General features: G+C 45.1%; 1 protein-coding gene and 1 pseudogene across 2 annotated transcripts in view; both read left to right on the forward strand.

Moving 5' to 3' along the window:
- Positions 1 to 277: 277 nt before the first annotated feature.
- LOC101001144 lies at positions 278 to 719 on the forward strand (annotated as a pseudogene).
- Positions 720 to 6551: 5832 nt separating this feature from the next.
- Positions 6552 to 25368, forward strand: part of TMEM248 (transmembrane protein 248) — a 38428-nt gene continuing 19611 nt past the window's right edge. For both annotated transcript variants that reach the window (XM_009202870.4, XM_021935763.2), the window contains exon 1: positions 6552 to 6844. The gene's annotated coding sequence lies outside the window, so the exon portion shown is untranslated. The remainder of the gene's footprint in view (positions 6845 to 25368) is intronic.

Consider the following 25368-nt stretch of genomic DNA (forward strand, 5'->3'; position numbering starts at 1 on the left):
GGCAGACGCCTGTAATCCCAGCACTTTGGGAGGCCGAGACGGGCGGATCACAAGGTCAGGAGATCGAGACCATCCTGGCTAACACCGTGAAACCCCGTCTCTACTAAAAATACAAAAATTAGCCGCGCATAGTGGCGGGCGCCTGTAGTCCCAGCTACTTCGGAGGCTGAGGCAGAATGGCGTGAACCCGGGAGGCGGAGCTTGCAGTGAGTGGAGATCGCGCCACTGCACTCCAGCCTGGGCGACAGAGCGAGACTCCGTCTCAAAAAAAAAAAAAAAAATTTCGTTAACGAGACCCGGCAGAATGGCTTCCGCAAAGAAGGGTGGCGAGAAGAAAAAGGGCCATTCTTCCATCAATGAGGTAGTGACCCGAGAATACACCATCAACACTCACAAGCACATCCATGAAGTGGGCTTCAAGAAGCGTGCCCCTCGGGCACTCAAAGAAATTCTGAAATATGCCATGAAGGAGATGGGAACTCCAGATGTGCGCATTGATACCAGGCTGAAGAAAGCTGTCTGGGCCAAAGGAATATCCCATACCGTATCTGTGTGCGGTTGTCCAGAAAACGGAATGAGGCTGAAGATTCACCAAATAAGCTCTATACTTTGGCTACCTATGTACCTGTTACTACTTTGAAAAATCTATAGACAATGTGGATGAGAACTAATCGCTGATTGTCAAATACATCATATAAAGTTATAAAATTGCCAAAAAAATTTTTCCTTAATTAGGAAAACAATTTCTTGTTGCTCTTCTTTTTCTTTCTTTTTTTTTTTTTTTAAGAGACAGGGTCTTGCTCTGTCACTCAGGCTGGAGTGCAGTGGTGCAGTCATGGTTCACTGCAGTCTCGACCTCCCTGGGCTCAAGCAGTCCTCCTGTTCAGTTCTTTTTGTTTTTGAGACAGAGTCTCCCTCTGTCATCCCAGCTGGAGTGCAGTGGCACAATCTCGGCTCACTGCAACCTCCCTCTCCCAGGTTCAAGCAATTCTGCTGCCTCAACCTCCTGAGTAGCTGGGATTACAGGCGTGCACCACCACGCCTGGCTAAGTTTTGTATTTTAGTAGAGACGGGGTTTCACCATGTTGGTCAGGCTGGTCTCGGACTCCTGACCTTGTGATCTGCCTGCCTCAGCCTCCCAAAGTGCTGGGATTACAGGTGTGAGCCACCGCGCCCAGCCTCACTTCAGCTCTTCAAGTAGCTGGGATTACAGGCGCCCGCCACCACACCCAGCTAATTTTTGTATTTTTTGTAGAGATGGGGTTTTGCCATGTTACCCAGGCTGGTCTTGAACTCCTGGCCTCAAGTGACCCTCCCGCCTTGGTCTCCCAAAGCACCGGGATGACAGGCGTGAACCACTGTGCCTGGCCCAGGTCTCTGATATGGCTTCAGACATACTTTGTGAATTGGCTTGGGTAATGGTAAAGGCTCTCATTTTTGCATGTCCAACTGGAGAAAGATGTACATGTCATTTCTTATTTCATTTTACTCAGCAGGGACAGAAATTTCCATTCAGACGTTATTATCCATACCCTTATTAGCATTCAGGTAAGGGAGACACTGTCACAATATACATTATATATTTTTAAAAATCACACATTCCAACTTTGAACCAGACTTTACCTTTGATCCCTTTCACAGTGGCATCCCCATACGGCCCTGAATCAATTCTGCTGCCCTTAAGGAGCTCATTAGTAAGCCTAGGCAATACTCTCCACTGTGTTCCCGATCTGTGTGGCCCGATCCCGGCTCACTGCAACCTCCCCCTCCCGGGTTCAAGCGATTCTCCTGCCTTAGCCTCCTGAGTAGCTGGGATTACAGGCTCCTGCGACCATGTCTGGCTCATTTTTGAATTTGCAGTAGAGACAGGGTTTCACCATGTTGGCCAGACTGGTCTTGAACTCTTGACCTCAAGTGATCCTCCAGCCTCAGCTTCCTTCAGTGCTGAGATTACAGGCATGAGCCACCATGCTCTGCCTTATTTTCTAATTTTCAAACCATCTCAATGTTAAAGAGAAATTTGCAAGTATGGGACAAGGGACTGCTGACTTAATATTAAAAGTGGGGGCCTGATGCGATGGCTCACACCTGTAATCCCAGCATTTTGGGAGGCTGAGGTGGGAGGATTGCTTGAGCCTGGGAGTTTGAGACCAGCCTGGGCAATGGACACTGTTTCTACAAAGCATAAAATAAAGACATTAGCTGGAAGTGGTGGTACGCATCTGTAGTCCTAGCTACTTGGGAGGCTGAGACAGGAGGATTGCTTGAACCTGAGAGGTTGAGGCTTCACTGAGCTATGATTGTGCCACTGCACTCCAGCCTGGGCAAGAGAACAAGACCCTGTCTCAAAATGCACAAACAAAAAAACGTGGGTATTTTGGCATTCAATGCTGTAGGTTCATCGGAAGAATTTTCTGAAATTTCTCTAAGCCTCGGAACTGTATATGCTAAGGAGTTTGAGGAGACTTCATGGTGGGAACCCCAGATTCCTAGAAAATTATCTCAAGATTTTGTTGGCTCTTTGTCAATTTCCTTCTTTTTCATGCCATTAAAAAATTAACTGTCTAAAGATTTCCACATGATTAGAGCCCATGTTTTTATCCCTTTTTTTGTTTTGGTTTTGTTTCTTTTGTAAAGCCTTAACCTTAAAAAAAAAAGTTTTGTTTAGATCTAATTAACCTACATAAAATTAACTCAATTAAAAGTGTACACTTCAGTGGTTTTTAGTTTAATCACAGAATTGGGCAACCATCATCACAATTTTTTTTTTTCTTGAGACAGAGTCTTGCTCTGTCGCCGAGGCAGGAGTGCAATGGCATGAACTTGGCTCACTGCAACCTCTGGCTCCTGGGTTCAAGCGATTCTCATGCCTCCCAGTTAATCTCGAGTAACTGGGATTACAGGCATGCACCACCATGCCCAGCTAATTTTTGTATTTTTAATACAGATGGAGTTTTACCATGTTGGCCAGGCTGGTGTCAAACTCCTGACCTCAAGTGTCATCGCAAAGTGGTGGGATTACAGGTGTTGAGCCACGGCGCCCGGCCTGTTTTTGAATATTTTCACCACTTCCCAATTGCCTCTCACCCACCCTAGGCAACCCAACCACTAATCTTTCTGTTCCATAGATGTGTCTATTCTGGACTTTCATAGACATGCAGTCATCCAATACAGGGCCTTTTGTGACTGTCTTCTTTTAGTTGGCATAATATGTTCAACATTCATCTATGCTGTAGTATGCATTATGTCTTCATTCCTTTTCATGGCTGAATACCATTCTGCTGTGTGAATTTGCCACATTTTGTTTATCCATTAATCAGTTGATGAACATTTGAGTTGCTTCCACTTTTTGGGTATTATGATGCTGCTATGAACACTCCCGTACAACTTTTTGTTTGGAATTTTTGTTTACAATTCTCTTGGCTCTCCAGGAGTGGAATTGTGAGGTCAAATGGTAACCTTTTTTTTTTTTTTTTTCTGTGACAAGGTCTGGCTCTGTCTCCCAGGCTGAAGTGCAGTGGTGTGATCTTGGCTCACTGCAACCTCTGCTTCCTGGGCTCAAGCCACTCTCCCATCTCAGCCTCCCAAGTTGCTGGGATTACAGGCACCCGACACCACATCCGGCTAATTTTTTGTATTTTTAGTACAGACGGGGTTTCACCATGTTGGCAAGGCTGGTCTCAAACTCCTGACCTCAAACTCCTGACCTCAAGTGATCCACCCACCTTGGGCTCCCAAAATGCTGGGATTACAGGCATGAGCCACCACACATGGCCAGTAACTTTTTTTTTTTTTTTTATATAAAGCTGTATCTCTTAGAACGTGTTTGTTTGTTTGTTTGTTTGTTTATTGGAGATGGGGTTTGCTATGTTTTCCAGGCTGATTTTTTTTTTTTTGAGACGGAGTCTCACTCTGTTGCCCAGGCTGGTGTGCAGTGGCGCAGTCTCAGCTCACTGCAACCTCTGCCTCCCAGGTTCAAGTGATTCTCCTGCCTCAGCTTCCCAAGTAGCTAGGATTACAGGTGCCCACCACCATGCCCAGCTAATTTTTGTATTTTTATTTTTTAGTAGAGACAGGGTTTTACCATGTTGGCCAGGCTGGTCTTGAACTCCTGGGCTCAAGCGATCCTCCTGCCTCAGCCTCCCAAAGTGTTGGGATTACAGGTGCAAGCCACCATGCCTGGCTTCAAATGGTAACTCTATGTTTAACTTTTTGAGAAATTGCCAGATTGTTGTTTAAAAGTGGCTGCACCATGTAATCTTTTTTTTTTAAAAAAAGAATTTTACAATCCAGCTGGACACGGTAGATCACACCTATAATCCTAGCACTTTGGGAAACTGAGTAAGGAGGATTGCTTGAGGCCAGAAGCTCAAAACCAGCCTGGGCAACACAGTGAGAGACCTTGTCTGTATTAAAAAGCTTTTTTTATTTTTTTATTTTTTTTTTACTGGACTCGGGCTCATGCCTGTAATCGCAACAGTTTGGGAGGCCAAGGTGGGTGGATCACTTGAGGCCAGGAGTTCATGATCAGCCTGACCAATGTGGCAAAACACCTTCTGTACTAAAAATACAAAAATTAGCAGGCATGTGGTGGCATGCGCCTGTAATCCCAGCTACTCGGGAGGCTGAGGCAGGAGAATCCCTTGAACCCGGAAGGCAGAGGTTGCAGTGAGCCGAGATCGCGCCACTGCACTCCAGCCTAGGTGACAGAGCAAGACTCCATCTCAAAACAAAAACAAAAAATTTTTTGAAATCCCATACAAGGCAGCTAGGATAAAAGATTTGAGGTTGCTTTTTTACATTCTCCTACGGTCTCAATCACTAAGCCATATATGGTGCCATTGGTGGTGGGGCTCCTTTAATTACATTCAGTCATAGCCTGGTAAGGGACATCTTCTTAGGGAGTTTGGTTCCATCGTTATGTACAGAATTCAATACTGCCTGCACTTGCAGATAATGTGACACCCATTACAACAAGGAAGATAATTCAAATGGTGCAAGAAAACAAAAGAGGGCAAGAATCATGGAAATAAGAGGGTATTCCGTGAAGGAACTGAGCCATTGTGTTGATCATTACAGGCTTTACCTGATAAACTTCTGTTAAAGATGGCTGGCCTGGGCAATTTGGGGGAAACCCCATTTCTATGAAAAACACGAAAATTAGCTGGGCACGGTGGTGCACATCTGTGGTCCCAGCTACTCAGGAGGCTGAGACAGGAGGATCAGTTCAGCTTGGGAGGCCGAGGCTGGACTGAGCCATGATCATGCTACTGCACTCCAGTTTGGGTGACAGAGCAAGACCTTGTCTCAAAAGTAACAACAAAACTTTGTTTACCTTTAAAGTGCCCTGTGCTCCTCCCCCATCCCATTCCCCTAACACTTAACATGAAGTTTATGTATCTTTTTCTCGTGCTTCATGTCAGTTCAACCAATTATGTATGCATCTCTAAACAATATGTTGATTAACTTGCCTGTTTTGAATTTTATATAATGGAAACGTAGCAGTGTACCATTTTGTGATTTGTTCCCTGCCAATATATTCTGAAATTGACTACCATAATTGTGTGAGCTGTATTAAATAATTTTCACTGGTCTTTTGTATCTGATTAAACATGAAGATGGGCCAGGCGTGGCAGCTCACACCTGTAATCCCAGAACTTTGGGAGGCTGAGGCAGGAGGGTCACTTGGGCCGAGTAGTTTGAGACCAGCTTGAGTAACATAGGGAGACCCTGTCTCTACAAAAACAAACCAAACCATGAATATGTCAAAGTTGATTTTTACATTTGACTGTATGGACATCTGCTTTTTCTCCCCAATTTTTAGTGAGCCATACTGCTGCTATAAACATTAGTGCTGCTATGAGCATTATTTTGTCTACTTGTGCATAGGTGCAACTGTTTCTCCAGGGTAATATATTCTCAAGAGAGGATGTGTATATCTTTAAGTGTACTGCGTGCGTAATACCAAATTATTTTGCAAAGTGATTGCACAAAATTATAGTTTTAAAATTTTCATTTTCATTTTATTTTATTTATAAATAGAGGACAGAGTCTCCCTATGTTACCCAGGCTGGTGCTGGAACTCCAGGACTCAAGCGATCCTCCTGCCTTGGCCTCCCAAAGTGCTGGGATTACAGGCGTGAGCCACCGCTCCTGGTCCAAAATTATGTTTCTCAGCAGTGATTAATATACAAGCACATCAACAGACACACGCACAGCACACACATGAGCATGCACACACTAACGTGTGCGCACTCCCTACACATCTACGCATGCACACACCCACACTCACACTCATCACACACCACACACGCGCACACAGACGCACAAGCACCGCACACACCGTTGTACACGATGCACACTGACTACGAGCCACATATACGCACTACGTACACACGCACGCGCACAACACCAGACCCGCACACAGCCCCATAAACGTCCATCACGCACTCCACGCACGTCCGCACGCACGCGACCCATCCCAGAAGCTTGGTCTCCGCCGCCTGCTTCTGACGAAGCTTGTCCCGGCCGCGCCGCCGTCGGACGCCCGGGGTCGGAGGTCACGGCGGCGTTGGAGGTGGCGTGTGTATTTTTTTTTTTTTTTTCACCCGGAAACCGCGGCTGTCGGAGCCCGAGGTGAGGCGGCGGCGGGAGCCCGGTTGGCGTCTGGTCCTCGCGTCGGCCCCGCGGAGCCGGACGCTGTCCCCGGCGCGGCGGAGAAGATGGTGCCGAGCGGCCCCGGGCCCGCCACGCGCCGCCACGAGTGAGCCCAGCGCGGCCGCGGGCGTCCGCCGAGCAGCTGGCCCGGCTGGGCCCGGGGCGCGCAGCTGCCCGCCGGGGCGGGGTAAGCCGGGGCTGGAGGGCGGGCGGGGGTCGGACCCAGTCGGGGCTGCCCGCGGGGCCGGGAGCGGGGGTCGTGCTGGTCGGGAGCGGCTTCTCCGCCGGCTTCTTTCCCCGCTTCTCGGGATGCGGCCCCCGACCCAGTTGCTGGCGGGGGTCGCCCAGCATCGGCCGACCTCGGCCTGGTACCCCCACACTGGGGTTGGCCCAGCCGCGTTCCCCGAGCCAGGGTTCCCTGCCGGTCTTGGAGATGGCGGGACTTCCCACGTCGGGAGCCGAGGCCTGGATAATTCGAATTTGGCACGGGAAACATTTTGGTCGTTTGCCATTTTTCGACTTTGGGGAGTGTTTGTATTTCTTCTCCGTTTGCCAGTGAAACACATCTTAGAAAGGTGGGAGGGAGAGAGTCACCTATGTGCACAAAGTTAAATGGCATAGTGGTGTTCCCTGTGTCAAGCTTGGTAAATATCCAGAATGGGGTGGATTCTTTATTCATGTTTTTAATAAAATGAGGAGTGATCGCAAGGTAATCTAGAGGCATGTAGTTTCAGTTCCTGTGATGGGGACCATCAGTAATAAAACCAGGCCTGTGGTGCTGTTTTGAGTCGTGTGAACGCCATACCCATTGGACAGCTGGTGAGGAGGCCTTTGTGGAAGAATCTAATGTCTGAGTTTGGTTCTCAACTAGCAGAGGACAGCCCTCACTGGCTGATGAATGGTGAGCTTCTTTGAAGCCTGCTGTGTAAGGATTGTGGCTTCCCCCTGAACTGCTCCTTTCTTGCCTCAAAGGTGAGCCGCTATGGGAGAGAGTGGGAAGAAAAACTCCGAGGCTGGTGATGAATATGTGATAAAGTGGTTTGTCTCGATAGAACCGTCAGCTTGGGTCAGCATAGGGTCTGAGCATGTGTATCTCATTTGTAGATGAATGTTCCATCAACGCTTGACCGATAAGGGTGTCCACCTACTTCCTCTTTTCATCTAGCGGTTCTGACAGGAAGTAGACCTGTCGCGCACCTCAGTTATACTTACGTGTACATTGACCCCAAGAGCATTTACTCTCTAAGAGTAAGGATGCGGAGTTTCAACTTGTAGTGAAGATTCTGGGAGAATTCCTGTGGCCTGAATCAGGTGGACTGGAATCACTGCTAGCACCGAAGTCTCAATACTGAAATCACCAAACGCTGGTTGACAGGCACCTTCTCTGTTTAGGCTCTAGATGCATCTGGTGCAAGAAGGAAAGGTGGAGCTAAGTGCAATATATATATATATATAGTTTTTTTTTTTTTTGAGACAGAGTCTTGCTCTTTTCGCCCAGGCTGGAGTGCAGTGGTGCAATCTCTGCTCACTGCAACCTCCGCCTCCCAGGTCCAAGCAATTCTCCTGCCTCAGCCTTCCTAGTAGCTGAGATTACAGGCGCCCGCCACCATGCCCAGCTAGTTTTTGTATTTTTAGTAGAGACAAGGTTTCACCATGTCTCTACTAAAAAGGCTGATCTTGAACTCCTGACCTCAGGTGATCCATCCACCTCGGCCTCCCAAAGTGCTGGGATTACAGGCTTGAACCACTGCACCTGGCCTAAGTGCAAATATAGTAATAGTTTCTGCCTGCAAGGAATGTACTTAGAGGAAGCAATAGGCTAGAAAATGTGGCAGGACTGAATTGCCATAGTGGTATACCAAATGTTAGGGATTTTGTTATGGTTAGGATCAGAAACTTTTTTTTTTTCTTGAGGCCGAGTCTTGCTTTGTTGCCCAGGCTGGAGTGCAGTGGCGTGAAGTTAGCTCACTGCAACCTCTGCCCCTCAGGTTCAAGGGATTCATCTGCCTCAGCCACCTGAGTAGCAGGGATTATAGACGCCCGCCACCATGCCCGGCTAATTTTTTGTATTTTTGGTAGAGACGAGGTTTCACTGTGTTGGCCAGGCTGGTCTTGAACTCCTGACCTCAGGTGATTCGCCCGCCTTGGCCTCCCAAAGTGCTGGGATTATAGGCGTGAGCCACCTCGCTTGGCCCAAAACTCATGAAGTAACTTTTGAGGTGGACCTAGAAAGATCGGGAGGATTTGGGCCATTCAGAATTAGCTGGGAAATGAAAAAACTAGGGCCAGTTGGTGGACAAGCACCCAGGCTGGGTAGGTGGGCAGTCAGTGCCTAGAAATATTGGCAGAGGCAGCTAGTTAAGGGTTAAATGCTTTTCTAAGAAAGATAAGCATAAGCTATCCAGTCCAGCTCCTGGTAGATTTCTGGGTTTTTGTTTGTTTTGTTTGTTTTTGTTTTTTTTGAGATGGAGTCTTGCTGTGTTGCCCAGGCTGGAGTGCAGTGAGGCAACAACCTCCACCTTCTGGGTTCAAGCGATTCCTCAGCCTCCTAAGTAGCTGGGACTACAGGTACATGCTGCCACACCCGGCTAATTTTTGTATTTTTAATGGAGACAGGGTTTCACCATGTTGGCTAGGCTGGTCTCAAACTCTTGACCTCAAGTGATCCACCTGCCTCAGCCTCCCAAAGTGCTGGGATTACAGGTGTGAGCCGCGAGGCCTGGCCTTTGGTTTCTAAATAATTGTTTTCATTTGATGGGTTTGTCTTGTTCTGTAAGAGGCCGGTGGCATAAAACAATGCTTAACTTATTTTATTAAGAACAATGAAAAATATGCTGATTGTCATTCCTATCTGGTATTGACAATCAGGAAATTAAATTTGACGTCTGTGAATTGTTTCAGTGCCTGTGTTTAGTTTGCAGGAGCACAACTCTAGTCTGGTCTGTGCTCTGGCTACAGCCAAAGGATAAATGGCAAGCCCTTCAGTCCTCTCCAGAGGGTTTTTAATGGCATCTGGTCCACGTCACAGAAATGGTGTGTTTCTCTTGCCCAGTCCTGAAGAACCTTTGAAGCCATTCAAACAGGATGCCATGTAATTGCTCTAGATTTTATGACTAATCTCAGGACCTCACTGGCCTCAGCCTTAGACTTTATTTTATTTTATTTTATTATTATTTTTTTTGAGACGGAGTCTTGCTCTGTCATCCAGGCTGGAGTGCAGTGGCGTGATCTCAGCTCACTGCAGCCTCCACCTTCCGGGTTCAAGCGATTCTCTTGCCTCAGCCTCTTGAGTAGCTGGGATTACAGGCGCCCGCCAACACGCCTGGCTGATTTTTGTATTTTTAGTAGAGACAGGATTTCACCATGTTGGTCAGGCTGGTCTGAAACTCCTGACCTCAGGTGATCCACCTGCCTCGGCCTCCCAAAGTGCTGGGATTACAGGCATGAGCCACCACACCTGGCCTTATTTTTATTTATTTATTTTTTTGAGATGGAGTCTCGCCCTGTTGTCCAGGCTGGAGTGCAGTGGCATGATCTCGGCTCACTGCAACCTTTGCCTCCCAGGTTCAAACGATTCTCCTGCCTCAGCCTCCCGAGTAGCTGGGACTACAGGCACGCACCACCACAACCAGCTAATTTTTTTGTATTTTAGTAGAAACTGGGTTTCGCCATGTTGGTCAGGCTGGTCTTGAACTCCTGACCTCGTGATCCACCTGCCTCGGCCTCTCAAAGTGCTGGGATTACAGGCGTAAGCCACTGGCTCCAGCCTTATTTTTTAATTAAAAAAAATAATTATGGCTGGGCGCGGTGGCTCACGCCTGTAATCCCAGCACTTTGGGAGGCCGAGGTGGGCGGATCACGAGGTCAGGAGATCGAGACCATCCTGGCTCACACGGTGAAACCCCGTCTCTACTAAAAAAAAAAAAAAAAAAACAATAATAATAATAATAATTATGACGGGACAGAGTCTTGCTCTCTTGTCCTGGCTGGAGTGCTATGGGTGATCATGGCTCACTGCGCCCTCCTCCTCCTGGGCTCAAGTGATACTCCTGCCTCAGTCTCCTGAGTGGCTGGGAGCACAGATGTGCACCACCACACCTGGCTAATTTTTTGATTTTTTGTAGAGGCAGAGTCTCACTTTGTTGCTCAGGCTGGTTTCGCAGTCCTGGGATCAAGTGATCCTCCCGTCTCGGCCTCCCAGAATGCTGGGATTAAAGGTGTGAGCCACCCCAAAATAACTGTATTAACTATATTTACCACACTGTGCAGTATAACTCAGAAAAAATATGTTCCTTTTTCTCTAATGGACTTTGTACCCTTTGACCATCATCTCCCTGTTCCCCAACCCCCACTTCTGTAACCATAGTTCTGCTCTCTGCTGCAGTGAGTTCCATTGTCTTTTAGATTCCATACAAAAGTGGAATCCTATGTTGTGCTTCTGTGCCTGGCTTATTTCTCTTAGTATAATGTTCGTTGCGTCTGTCCATGTTGTTGCAAATAGTGCTGCAGTGAACATGGGGGTACAGACATCTCTTTGACAATCTGATTTCAATTTGGGGGTGTTATATATTCAGTGGTGAGATTGCTGGATCATTCCATTTCTAGTTTTTTCTTTCTTTCTTTTTTTTTTCTTCGGGAGACAATCTCGCTCTGTCGCACAGGTTCAAGTGATCTCCTGCCTCAGCCTTCCGAGTAGCTGAATTACAGGTGCACGCCACTACACCTGGCTAATTTTTTGTATTTTTAGTAGAGACAGGGTTTCACCATGTTGGTCAGGCTGGTCTTGAACTCCTGACCTCGTGATCCACCTGCCTCAGCCTCCCAAAGTGCTAGGATTACAGACATGAGCCACCATGCCCAGCCTACTTTTAGTTTTTAAAGGAATTTCTGTACTGTTTTCCATCATGGCTGTACTAATTTACATTCCCACAGTGCATAACGGCTCCCTTAGCTCCACATTCTCACAAACATTTGTCTTTCTTTGATAACAGTCATTCTGACAGGTGTGAGATGATACATAATTTTGTTTTTAATTTGCATTTCTCTAGTGATTGTGAATATGTTGGCCAGCTATATCTGTTGGCCATTTGTCGGTCTTTTGAAAAACATCTGTTCATGTCCCTTGCCCATTTTTTAATTCCTAGGAATTTGGAGAAGATACTTGCAAACTGTACATCTGAAAAGGGGTTAATATCCAAAATGTATACAAAGCTCAAACAACTCAGTAGCAAGAAAACAAAAAATCCAATTGAAAAATGGGCAGCCAGGCACAGTGGCTCACGCCTGTAATTCTAGCACTTGGGGAGGCCAAGGCCGGTGGATTGCTTGAGGTCAAGAGTTTGAGACTAACCTGGCCAACATGGTGCAACCCCGTCTCTACTAAGAGTACAAAAATTAGCTGGGCGTGGTGGCGCATGCTTGTAATCCCAGCTACTCAGGAGGCTGAAGCAGGAGAATCACTTGAACCTGGGATGCGGAGGTTGCGGTGAGCCAGGATCGTACCACTGCACTCCAGTCTGGGCGACAGAGCAAGACTCCATCTGAAACAAAAAAAAAAAAAAAAAAAGGAAAGAAGGAAAAATGGACAAAGAACCTTGGCTTTTCTTTAAAAAGAAAAAATGGAAAGGAGGAAAGATACAGTAAGGTTTCCTATTGAACCTTTAGCTTTTATTTGATCTTGGCATCCCTCATGACTTGTTTTCTTAAAAATCGATTAAGCCCCACATTATTAAATTTTAATATGGGAGTACTTTTAATTTTGGTGTTTAAGATGGTCGGCAATTATTTAAAAAACTAAAGAACAAAGATAAATTATTTTCCATCTTGAGACTGTAGTGAATTTTTTTAAGAAGCGGGGGGAATGTCGAATGTTACCATGGTTTTGTATCATGATTTTGAAAATGGAACGATGCATTCATTAACTGTAAGTGAGGAGAAATACATGGAAAGTCTGAGTTTTGGAAGTAAGTCTGGTTCCAGACATGTAATTATATCAGCCTACGTTCTTTTCCTTTTGTCTTTATGAGACTACTGATGTTGCCTAAAGTACACGTTTAGCAACTAAAACTATGCTTTCGCTTGTAATTTCTCATGTGATCTTTTTTTTTTTTTTTTTTTTTTGAGAGGGAGTCTCGCACTGTCGCCCAGGCTGGAGTGCAGTGGCCGGATCTCAGCTCACTGCAAGCTCCGCCTCCCAGGTTTACGCCATTCTCCTGCCTCAGCCTCCCTGTAGCTGGGACTACAGGCGCCCGCCACCTCGCCCGGCTATTTTTTTTGTATTTTTTAGTAGAGACGGGGTTTCACTGTGTTAGCCAGGATGGTCTCGATCTCCTGACCTCGTGATCCGCCCGTCTCGGCCTCCCAAAGTGCTGGGATTACAGGCTTGAGCCACCGCGCCCGGCCCTTTTTTTTTTTTTTGAGACAGGGTCTCTCCCTGTTACCGAGGCTGGAGTGCAGTGGTGTGACCATGGCTCACAGTAGCCTTGAACTCTTAGACTCAACTGATCATCCTGCCTTGCCCTCCCAATTAGCTGGGACTATAGGTGAAACCATGCCCAGCTAATTTTTTTTAATTTGGGTTTTTTTTTTAAGGGACAGGGTCTCACTGTGTTGTCCAGGCTGGTCTTGAACTCCTGTGCTCAAGCGATCCTCCGACCTTGGCCTCCCAAAGTGTTGGGATTACAGGCGTGAACCACCGCGAGCAGTCTCTCTTTGGTTCCTTTTAAACGTGAGTTATTGTGAAAGTCTGTTCTGCACTCTGAATTGTATCACATTAAGAAACAAGACACTATTGGCAGAAGACTGTGCTAGTCTTTGCTTCATACTTTTAACTGATGAATGAGTGCTGAGATGGGAGTTACCCTGCTAAAGAAATGAGCCGGGCGCGGTGGCTCACGCCTGTAATCCCAGCACTTTGGGAGGCCGAGGCGGGCGGATCACGAGGTCAGGAGATCGAGACCATCCTGGCTAACATGGTGAAACCCCGTCTCTACTAAAAATACAAAAAAAAAAAAAAAAATTAGCCGGGCGTGGTGGCCGGCGCCTGTAGTCCCAGCTACTCGGGAGGCTGAGGCAGGAGAATCGCTTGAACCCGGGAGCCAAGATAGCGCCACTGCACTCCAGCCTGGGCGACAGAGTGAGACTCCGCCTCAAAAAAAAAAAAAAAAAGAAATGGAAAATAGGCCGAGCCCGGTAGCTCACGCCTGTAATCCCGGCACTTTGGGAAGCCGAGGCAGGCAGATCATCTGAGGTCAGGAGTTCAAGACCAGCCTGGCCAACATGGTGAAACCCTGTCTCTACTAAAAATAGAAAAATTAGCTGGGCGTGGTGGCAGGCGCCTGTAATCCCATCTACTCAGGAGGTTGAAGCAGGAGAATCACTTGAACCCAGGAAGCAGAGGTTGCAGTAAGCCGAGATTGCGCCATTGCACTCTAGCCTGGGTGATGAGATTGAAACTCAGTCTTCCAAAAAAAAAAGAGTTAAACATTTTAAACTTCAAAAATGTTGATCTCTTAATTGTGCCTTTGTTAAAGTCAATGACTAAAATACACTTAGTATATCTATGGTATGTGAGATTGGGTTTTTTCCCCCTTACTTTGGTATTTGACTTGAAACTGTCTTATCAACCTTGGCATTGTGATTGATGGCATGGCTTTTGGGGTCAGATGAATTAAGTCAGAATCCATTTCTGCCATTTATTTGCAGTGTGACCTAGTACAAATTACTGAAGCTCATTTGCTTCAGTTTTCTCATCTGTAAAGTGGGAATAGTAGTATCTACCTAGCAGTGTTGCAAACATTAAAAAATATGTTATGTGAAGCGCTTTACACGTGCCTGGGAATGGCATGTTGGCTAAGTGTTAGCTGTTAGGAATGCTCTCTTCCCACTGCTTCATCCATGTCACCTGGTTTTTACCTCTATCACCCTAGTGAAAGGGGTTTTGCTTACATCACTATTGATGTCTTGATTGCAAAATTATATGGATGCTTTTCTGCCTTTATCTCATTTGATGGGATTGACTCTTCAAAAAGAATTTTTTTTTCCTTTTTATTTTCATTTTTTGAGATAGGGTTTAACTCTGTCTCCCAGGCTAGAGTGCAGTGGTGCGTCACAGCTCACTGCAGCCTCAAACTTCTGGGTTCAGGTGATCCCTCCACATCAGCCTCCCAAGTAGCTGGGACTACAGGTGTGCACTACCCCACCCAGCTAAATTTTGTATTCTTTGTAGACCCGGGGTCTTCTTGTGTTTCCCAGGCTGGTCTCCAACTCCTGGGCTCAAGTGATCAGCTGGCCTCAGCCTCCCAGAGTGCTAGAATTACAGGCATGAGCCATTGTGCCCTGCCAGATTGACTTCTTTTTGCAAACCTATGCCATTTATTGGACCGAAGTAGAACTTAATGGTTAATGCATGGGCTCTGAAGGCCAACTGGATTTGAATCCAGGTTCACTTCCCGTGTGATCATGGACACATTAACTGACTTCTATATGCCTTAATTTCCCCATCTGTAAAATATTTTAGGGATCAGAATTGTTTTAGGGATCATACATAATAGGTGCAAAACTCTTAGAGCGGTGCCTCTCTCAAAAAGTAGGCAATGATGGTAGACGTTATTATTGTTAAGCACCTTCCCGGTGTCAGGCACTGTCCAAGGTAGGAGGGATGCAGAAACAATATCATGGAAATGAGAGACAAATTTTTGTTTATGTATGTATTTATTTATTTTTTGAGACAGAGTCTCGCTCTGGTGCCCAGGCTGGAGTTCAGTGGCTCGATCTTGGCTCACTGCAACCTCTGCCTCCCGGGTTCAAGTGATTCTCCTGTCTCAGCCTCCTGAGTAGCTGGGATCATAGGCGTTCCCCACCACGCCCAGCTAATTTTCGCATTTTTAGTAGAGACAGGGTTTCACCATGTTGGCCAGGATGCTCTCTAACTCCTCAGGTGATCCACCCGCCTTGGCCTCCCAAAGTGCTGGAATTACAGCTGCGAGCACCCGGCTCAGACAACAGTTTAACTTGGCTGAGGGAGGCAGTGTCAGTGGGGATGGAGTGAGAGCTGCCTTTGAGAAGACACTTAAAATGTGGAAATGATAGGACTTGGTAACTGGTTGTAGGAGAGTCAGAGTATCAAGGATGACTGGCAGGAGCTGGGCGCAGTGGCTCATGTCTGTAATCCCAGCCTTTGGGAGGCTGATGCAGGAGGATCGCTTGAGCCCAGGAGTTTGAGACCAACCTGGGCATTGTGGCAAAATCCTCTCTCTACAAAAAATACAAAAATTAGCCGAGAGTGGTAGCATGTGCTTGTAGTCCCAGCTACTTGGGAGGCCGAGGTGGGAGGATCGCTTGTGCCTGGGAAGTCAAGGTGGCTGCCATGCTCATACCACTGCACTCCAGCCTGGGCACCAGAGCCAGACCCTGTCTCAAAAAAAAAAAAAAAAAAAAAAAGAAAGAAAGAATGGCAGGACCCTATCTCAAAAAAAAAGAATGACTGGCAGGGATTACTAGGTAAATCACCGTGTTTTTCCTTATGGGGAGGAGCCAATTTGTTGCCTTGGGATAAGTTTTGGCCTCGTTGGCCTTTGGGTCATCTAAAGAGAGAGCTCTAGTCGGTGAGTGTTTGGATCTGGAGGTGAGTGGATACATAAAATGGGGTTAAGGCATGAATGAGTGTGTCCCCCTTGAGCAGAGGCCCCAGCTGGAACTTGGGAACACCAGCTTTTGAAGGAGCCTGAAAAGGAAGGGGTGGCCAGATGAATGTTAGGAAAACCAGGAGTGGAAGCTGGGAGAGGATCCACCCCACTTCTGTGTCAGATGCTGCTGCAGCAACATGAGTTAGAGACTGTAGCTCCGGCTTTGGACTTGGCAGCCCAGAGATTACTGGAGACCTTGAAGTTCTCCTGTGTCTTCATTGCTTCTCACTTGTCTCTCTGAAGGTTCATTCTGCCTGCACTGCTTTGCAGTGGGGCAGAAGGTGGTTTCTGCGCAGTGCTCGGGGCAACTAGGTGCTGGAGCTTGCACAGGGTGTCTTTGATACCAATAAGTGTCTTTAAGTGTTGGATAATCTGGCATCGCGTCGATGACTGTTGCTTACTAGGCTCAGGGTTTGTAACCCCAGCCTTAAAGCTCTTCGAGGGTCTCAGATATCACAGGATATTTGAGAAATGCTACTTTCTGCTACATGAAGGTGAGTTTCTGTCATTCTCTCTTAGCACAAGTCCAATGTATTTCCTTTGGTCGGCATAGAGAGTGGGCTTGCCCATCCTCTCTTCCTCACCTTTCAGAAACTTCCCATTTAACCTAAGGTAGAAAATCTCATTTAAGATGAATGGTGGGCCTGGTGTGGTGGCTTGCGCTTAGAATCCCAGCACTTTGGGAGGCTGAGGCGGGTAGATCACTTGAAGTCAGGAGTTTGAGACCAGCCTGGCCAACATGGTGAAACCCCGTCTCTACTAAAAATATCAGAATTAGCCGGACGTGGTGACATGCGCCTGTAGTCTCAGCTATTTGGGAGGCTGAGGTAGGAGAATCACTTGAACCCGGGAGGCAGAGGTTGAGCAGAGATCACACTGCTGCATGCCAGCCTGGGTGACAACGCGAGACAACATCTCAAAAAAAAAGAACGTTTTTGAAACTATAATAAAGCTAGTTTAAAACTTGGACAAGTAGCCATGTGGCGTACATATGCGGGCTTTGGAGAGGGAGAGACTGAAAGGTTTCCTGTGTCTGTGGCATAATGAATGTTAACTTACTTTTTTTCTGATAAAATGTTATTAAGTTGCAAAATTACATTTTTTTTGTTTGTTTGTTTTTAATCACTGTGTTAACCAGGTTGGAGTGCAGTGGCATGATCATTGCTCACTATAGCTTTGACCTCCTGGGCTGAGGCAGTCTTCCCACCTCAGACTTCCAAGTAGCTGGGCCATTGGTGTATACCACCATGCCTAGCTAATTTATTAAAAAATTATTTTTTGTAGAGATAAGGTCTTGTTGTGTTGGCCAGGCTGGTCTCAAACTCCTGGCCTCAAACAATCCTTCTACCTCAGCCTCCCACAGTGCTGGGATTACAGGTGTGAGTTATTGTGCCCAACCAGGAGGCCTTCCTCTTTTATTTTTTATTTTTTATTTTTTGAGATGGAGTCTCGCTCTGTCACCCAGGCTGGAGTGCAGTGGTGCTATCTTGGCTCACTGCAAGCTCCACCTCCTGGGTTCACGCCATTCTCCTGCCTCAGCCTCCCAAGTATCTGGGACTACAGGCGCCCGCCACCACGCCCAGCTAATTTTTTGTATTTTTAGTAGAGACGGGGTTTCACCGTGTTAGCCAGGATGGATGGTCTCGATCTCCTGACCTTGTGACCACCCGCCTCGGCCTCCCAAAGTGCTGGGATTGCAGATGTGAGCCACCGTGCCTGGCCGGCCTTCCTCCTTTACTAGCTCCTTTGCTCCCCTTATATTAGGTTGGTACAAAAGTAATTGTGGTTTTTGCCATTACATATTGGCGAAAACCACGATTCCTTTTGCACCGACCCAATTAACTGTGTTTTTGTTAACTCATGTAATAAAAAGTCAGCATCTCCTCCTCCACCTCTGTCCCTTTCACCTGAACCAGTAGTATTTTGAAAGTTTGTAACACAGCCTTTTCCTGGCTACCTGTAAGGAACTGTGTTCTTTTGCAAACTGTGTGTTGACTGAGATATTAGGGTAACCTTGGTATTGCCTTTTGCTTATGTAAAGCACCATCTGTTGTTTACCTGTTGCCTCAGTTTCTCCATCCCTGTTCTTATCTCCTCACCTCGCCAGATGGAGGATTGTGCAGAGCACAGTTTTCCCTGAGAACTTTTTGTTTTTGAGATGCAGTCTTGCTCTGACACCCAGGCCGGAGTGCAGTGATGCAATCATGACTCACTGCAACCTCCGCCTTCTGGGTTCAAGCAATTCTCCTGTCTCAGCCTCCCTATAGCTGGGATTACAGGTGCATGCCACCACTCCCGGGTCATTTTTTGTAGTTTTAGTAGAGACAGGAATTCACTGTGTTGCCCAGACTGGTCTCGAACTCCTGAGCTCAGGCAATCCACCCACCTCAGCCTCCCAAAGTCCTAGGATTACAGGCATGAGCCACCATGCCTGGCCGATTTTTTTCTTTTTTATGGCAGCTGTATGTGATACTTTAGATTCTGTGGGTGTTTGTTTGTTTGTTTTGAGACAGAGTCTCACTCTGTCACACAGGCTGGAGTATAGTGGCACGATCTCAGCCCACTGCAACCTCCCAGGTTCGAGCAATTCGTGCCGCAGCCTCCTGAGTAGCTGGGACTACAACCACGTGCCATCACACCTGGCTAATTTTTTGTGTTTTTAGTAGAGACAAGGTTTCACAAGTTGCCCTGGCTGGTCTCAAACTCCTGACCTCAGGTGATCTGCTTGCCTTGACCTCCCAAAGTGCTGCGATTATAGGCGTGAGCCACTGTGCCTAGCCCCCGCTTTGTTTTGGTGGTTGGGGGGATAGGATCTCACTTTGTTGCTCAGGCTAGAGTGCAGTGGCGTAATCATAGCTCATTGCAGCCTCAAACTCCCAGATTCAAGCCATCCTCCTGCCTCAGCCCCCCACGTAGCTGGGACTATAGGCGTGTGCCACCATGCCCAGATCTTGTGTTTTTGATAGGTACAATACTGGAGAGAAATCCTACTTTATTCAGTTGTGCCCTGCTATTGTTGGATATGTAGTTTTCCATTTTTTAACAATTGCAAACACTCCAAAAATAATTCTGAGTAGTAAAATCTTTGGAGCAATGGGTGTTTCCTTAGTTTTAGTTCTTAGAAGTAGAATGTTGGAGATAAAATATGCCAGATTTTAACACTGTTGATATGTATGGTCAAGTTGGTCTCCAGAAAGTTTATAACACAGCCCTTTCCGCGCCCCTTTTTAAGGAACTTGTGCTATTTGTAACTTGTGGGTTGCTAGAGATACTTGTGGGATAGTCTTGCATTTTGCTTGCTTAAAGTGCCATCTGATGTTTAGCATCTTCATTGAGTTAGTCTCAGAGATCTAAGGTACTGTGCTGATAGATTTTCATCACGTGTTCTCACGTGCTTGTGAAATTGCCTTTTGGATGTGTTCTGTGTACCCTAAATCCCTGGACTTTTCAGCGAGGCAGCTTCCCAGTCGTGGTCATTTCTTTCTTTATCTTGGTCAATACCAGGACGCCCTAATTGGAGTTGGAATGAATTTAGGGGGAGGGGTCAGATAGTGTGCTTTCTTTTATCTCTGTTTGTTTTCCTAAACAGAACTTAATTTATTCATTAATTAAAACTAACATTTGCCACTGTGACACTCACAGAAACTTTCTTGTAACTCTTTGCAGAAGGAATACATTTATTTAGTCTTCATTGATTTCCTATTTGAAAACACTTGTGAATGGTAGAAGGGAATTTTATGTTTGTAAAATGTTTGGAATCTTAACAGTTTTATTCAAACATTCTTCTATTATTATTATTATTATTATTATTATTATTGTTATTTTGAGGTGGAGTTTTGCTCTTGTTGCCCAGGCTGGAGTGCAGTGGCACGAAGTCAGCTCACTGCAACCTCTGCCTCCTGGGTTCAAATGATTCTGCTGTCTCAGACTCCTGAGTAGCTGGGATTACAGGTGCACGCCACCATGCTCAGCTAATTTTTGTATTTTTAGTAGAAACGGGGTTTCACCATGTTGGTCAGGCTGGTCTCGAACTCCTGACCTCAGGTGATGCACCCACTTTGGCCTTCCAAAGTGTTGGGATTACAGGCGTGAGCCACTGCGCCCGACCCATTCTTTCGCTTTTTTAGTGACTATAATTGTCGCTATAATTGCTTGTGCTGGAAGTTTCCCTAAATTAAATTGGCTTAATTTGACAATATTTGCCATTTTGTGGGTATTTGTGTTGATATAACTGTTTAAATTCTGGTGTAATGTGCTTTTAATGACTATTAGTTTTCCTTGAAGTGAATTCTGATTCAGATTTTTCTACTGTTTTTCTGAACGTTTCATAATTGTAGTTCCAAGAGGTAAATGGTTCCTATTCATTTTTATATAAGGTTAAGGTTTTGGGCCAGGTGTAGTGGTTCACACCTACAATCCCAACACTTTGGGAGGCCAAGGCGGGCATATCTCTTGAGGACAGGAGTTCAAGACAAGTCTGGTCAACATGGTGAAACCCTGTCTCTACTAAGAAAAATAAATTAGCCAGGCGTGGTGGCATGCGCCTGTAATCTCAGCTACTCAGGAGGCTGAGGCAGGAGAATCACTTGAACCCAGGAGGCGGAGGTTGCAGTGAGCTGAGATTGTGCCCCTGCACTCTAGCCTAGGCAACAGAGTGAGACTCTTGTGGCCAAAAAAACAAAACAAAAAAAATTAAGTTTTTGTTCTAGCTCAGTAAATTGAACTCTGATTTACTGTTGACGTTTTTATTTATGAATCCTATTAATCTAAACCTAACTAGTCTTGTTTCTATATTATTATTGTTATTATTATTTTTGAGATGGAGTCTTGCTGTGTCACCCAGGCTGGAGTGCAGTGGCGCGATCTCAACTCACTGCAACCTCTGCCTCCCGGGTTCCAGCAGCTCTCCTGCCTCAGCCTCCCAAGTAGCTGGGATTACAGGTGCATGCCACCACACCTGGCTGCCGTTTGTGTTTTTAGTAGAGATGGGGTTTCACCATGTTGGCCAGGCTAGCCTCGAATACCTCAGGTATTCCACCCACCTTGGCCTCCCAAAGCATTGGGATTACAGGCGTGAGCCACCACGTCTGGCCCCCATTTACTTTAAATCATCTCTAGATTACTTACAGTACCTAATGTAATACAAGTACTATGTAAGTAGTTTTTATGCTTTTTTTTGAAATGGAGTCTTACTGTGTTGTCCAGGCTGGAGTACAGTGGCACGATGTTGGCTCACTGCAACCTCCACTTCCCAGATTCAAGGGATTCTCATGCCTCAGCCTCACGAGTAACTGGGATTATAGATGCACACCATCATGCCCAGCTAATTTTTTTTTTTTTTTTTTAGTAGAGATGGGATTTCACCATGTTGGCCAGGCTGGTCTCAAACTCCTGGCCTCAAACAATCCACCTGCCTCAGCCTTCCAAAGTACTGGGATTACAGGCATGAGCCATCATGGCTGACCTCTTGATTTCTTTTTTAGATTGCTCTCTATTGGCACATAGAAATGCTACTAATTTTTATAGGTTGATTTTTGTATTCTGCAGCTTTACTGAAAATTGGTCTATCAGTTCCAGTTTTTTGATGGAGTATTTAGGTTTTTTCCAAATATAAGATCATACCATCTGCAAACAAGGATAATTTACCTTCTTCCTTTCCAGTTTGGACGCCCTTTATTTCTTGTCTGATTGCTCTAGCTAGGACTTCTGGTGCTCTGTTGAATTACAGTGGTGAAAGTGGGCATCCTTTTCGTGTTCCAGATCTTAGAGGAAACATTTTCAGTTTTTCCCCATTCAGTATGTTACTAGTTGTGGTCCTGTTGTATATGGCTTTTATTGTGTGAGGTATGTTCCTTCTAAGCCCAGTTTTTTGAGGGTTTAGTATCATGAAGAGATGTTTAATTTTATCAAATGCTTTTTCAGCATCAGTTGAATTCATCGTGTGGTTTTTGTCCTTTATTCTGCTGATATGATGTATCTCTGATTTATTTGCATATGTTGAACCATCCTTGCTTCCAAGGGATAAATCCCACTTGGTCAGGACGAATGATCTTTTTAATGTTGAATTTGGTTTGCCAGTATATTTTGGAGATTTACAACAATCTTCATCAGGGATATCTGCCTGTAGTTTTCCCTTTTTTTTTTTTTTTTGATGTATCTTTGGTTTTGATATCAGGGTGATACTGGCCTCCTATAATGAGTTTGGAAGTACTCCCTTTTCCTCTGCTTTTTGAGATAGTTTGCGTAGGATTGGTATTCTTCTTTTAGTGTTTGGTAGAATTCAGCAGTGAAGCCATCAGGTCTTGGTAGGTTGTGTGTATAGGAATTCATCCATTTCTTCTAGGTTTCCTAGCCGGTATGAAGTTGCTTGTAGTAGCCTGGAATGATCCTTTGAATTCCTGTAATGTTGGTTTAGTGTCTCCTTTTTCGTATCTGATACTATTTATTTGAATCTTGTCTCTTTTTTCTGAGTTCATCTGGTTCAAAACACCAACTCTTTGTTTCATTGATCTTTTGTATTTTTTTTGTTTCAAATTCGTTTATTTCTGCTGTGAGCTTTATTATTTCTTTTCTACTAATTTTGTGTTTGGTTTGCTCTTGCTTTTCTAATTCCTTAAGATGTGTTATTAGGTTGCTTGTTTGATGTTTTCTACTTTCCTCTTAGTACTGCTTTCACTGGATCACATAGGTTTTGGTATTTTGTGTTTTCATTTCATTTGTTTCAAGATACTTTCGAATTTCCTTCTTAATTTCTTCATTGACCCACTGGCCATCCAGGAGCATATTATTTAATTTCCATGTGTTTGTGTAGTTTCCAGAATTTCTCTGGTAATTGATTTCTAGTTGTATTCCATTGTGGTCAGAGAATATACTTGATATAATTTCATATTTTTTGAATGTTTTAAGACTTGTTCTGTGGCCTAACATATGGTGTATTTTTGGGAATGATTCATGTGATCTGTTAGGTCCATTTGGTCTACAGTGCAGATTAAATCATTTCTTTGTTGGTTTTCCGTCTGGATGATCTGTCCAATGCTGAAAGTAGAGTGTTGAAGTCTCCAGCTATGATTGTATTGGGGTCTGTCTTTCCCTTTAGTTCTAATATTTGCTTTATATATTTCAGTGCTCCAGTGCTGGGTGCATATATATTTATAATTGTTACATCATCTTGCTGAATTGACCCTTTGACCTTCTTTGTCTCTTTTTATAGTTTTTGTCTTGAAATCTATTTAGTCTGATTAAGTATAGCTGCTTCTGCTCTGCTCTTTTTTGGTTTCCATTTACATGGAATATCTTTTTCCATTTCTTTATTTTCTTTTTTTGAGACGGAGTTTTGCTCTTGTTGCCCAGGCTGGAGTGCAGTGGCGTGACCTCGGCTCACCACAACCTCTGCCTCCCATGTTCAAGTGATCCTCCTGCCTCAGCCTCCCAAGTAACTGGGATTACAGACAGGCATGTGCCACCACACCTGGCTAATTTTTTTGTATTTTTAGTAGAGTCGGGGTTTCTCCATGTTGGTGAGGCTGGTCTGGAACTCCTGACCTCAGGTGATCTGCCTGCCTCAGCCTCCCAAAATGCTGAGATTACGGGTGTGAGCCACCATGCCCAGCTATTTCTTTATTTTCATTTGATGTGTGTCTTTATAGGCGAGGTGTGTTTCTTGTAGGCAACACATTGTTGGGTCTGGCTTTTTTATTTATTCAGTCACTGTGTCTTTTGACTGGAGAGTTTAGTCCATTTACATTCAGTGTTGTTACTGATAAGTAAGGATTTAGTCCTGCCATTTTGTTGTTTTTGGCTGTTTTGTGATCTTTTCTTCTTTCTTTCCTTCCTTCCTGTCTTCATTTTAGTGAAGGTAATTTTTCTCTGGTGGTATGTTTTAATTTCTTTTTTATGTATCTGTTATATGTTGGACTTTCTTTATAGGGCAGTGAAAACATTTGAAAATTGATTGTGGAGATTGTTCTTCAATTCGGTGAATATACCAAAAATCGTTGAATTGTATATTTTAAATGGGTGAATTATATGCTATGTGAATTATTTATTAATAATACCATTAAAAATATCAAGAACCTTTCTTTTTCTTTTTCTTTTTTTTTTGAAACAGAGTCTTGCTCTGTCGCCCAGGCTGAAGTGCAGTGGTGCAATCTCAGCTCGCTGCAACCTCCGCCTTCTGGCTTCAAGTGATTCTCCTGCCTCAGCCTCCTGAGTAGCTGGGACTACAGGCACACGCTACCATGCCCAGCTACTTTTTGTATTTTTAGGAGAGACGGGGTTTCACCATATTGGCCAGGCTGGTCTTGAACTCCTGACCTCGTGATCCGCCCGCCTCAGCCTCCCAAAGTGCTGGGATTACAGGCATGAGCCACTGTGCCCGGCTTCTGAAGAACCTTTCATATGGCAAAAGATACCATAAACCATATTAAAGAAAACCCAGACTTGGATTAATTATATGTAACATATAAAACTGTTAAAGGGTTAGTACCTGAAACACAAAAGGAATTTCTAAACATCAATAAGAAGTAGACTAACACCCTATTAGTAAATTACCAGAGGATTCAGGCAGTTCACTTAAGAATGGGCCTAAATGGCTGGTTAAAAAAATGGAAAGATGCTCTGTTTCATGGAGATACAATTTAAAATAATAGAGATATCATTTCACATCTGTCTTTTTGGACCAAATTAATATGCCTTAGGAAATCAAGTGTCGGCACAAATCTCATGGAATGGAGCAGGCTCCTTCATTGCTGGGGAAGTGTAAACTGGTTGATCTCCTTGGAGAGTGGTCTGACAGTATCAGGTTGAAGACGGGCCCTACCCTGTGACCTTGCTGTACTACAGCCACTCTTGTACCTGCTTCAATGCCCTTTGTGGGTGAAACAGTGACAGGAACCCAGCTGGACCCCTCAGACTGGGATAACTTAACCACATAACAATTTTTACATATATACATCAGTGAAATTCAGCGAACTAGATCAACAGAGATCAACAGAGATGTCAGGAAAACGAATGCTGAGTGAAAATG

The sequence above is a fragment of the Papio anubis genome, chromosome 4 (assembly GCF_008728515.1).
Source record: "Papio anubis isolate 15944 chromosome 4, Panubis1.0, whole genome shotgun sequence".
NCBI classification, from domain to species: domain Eukaryota; kingdom Metazoa; phylum Chordata; class Mammalia; order Primates; family Cercopithecidae; genus Papio; species Papio anubis.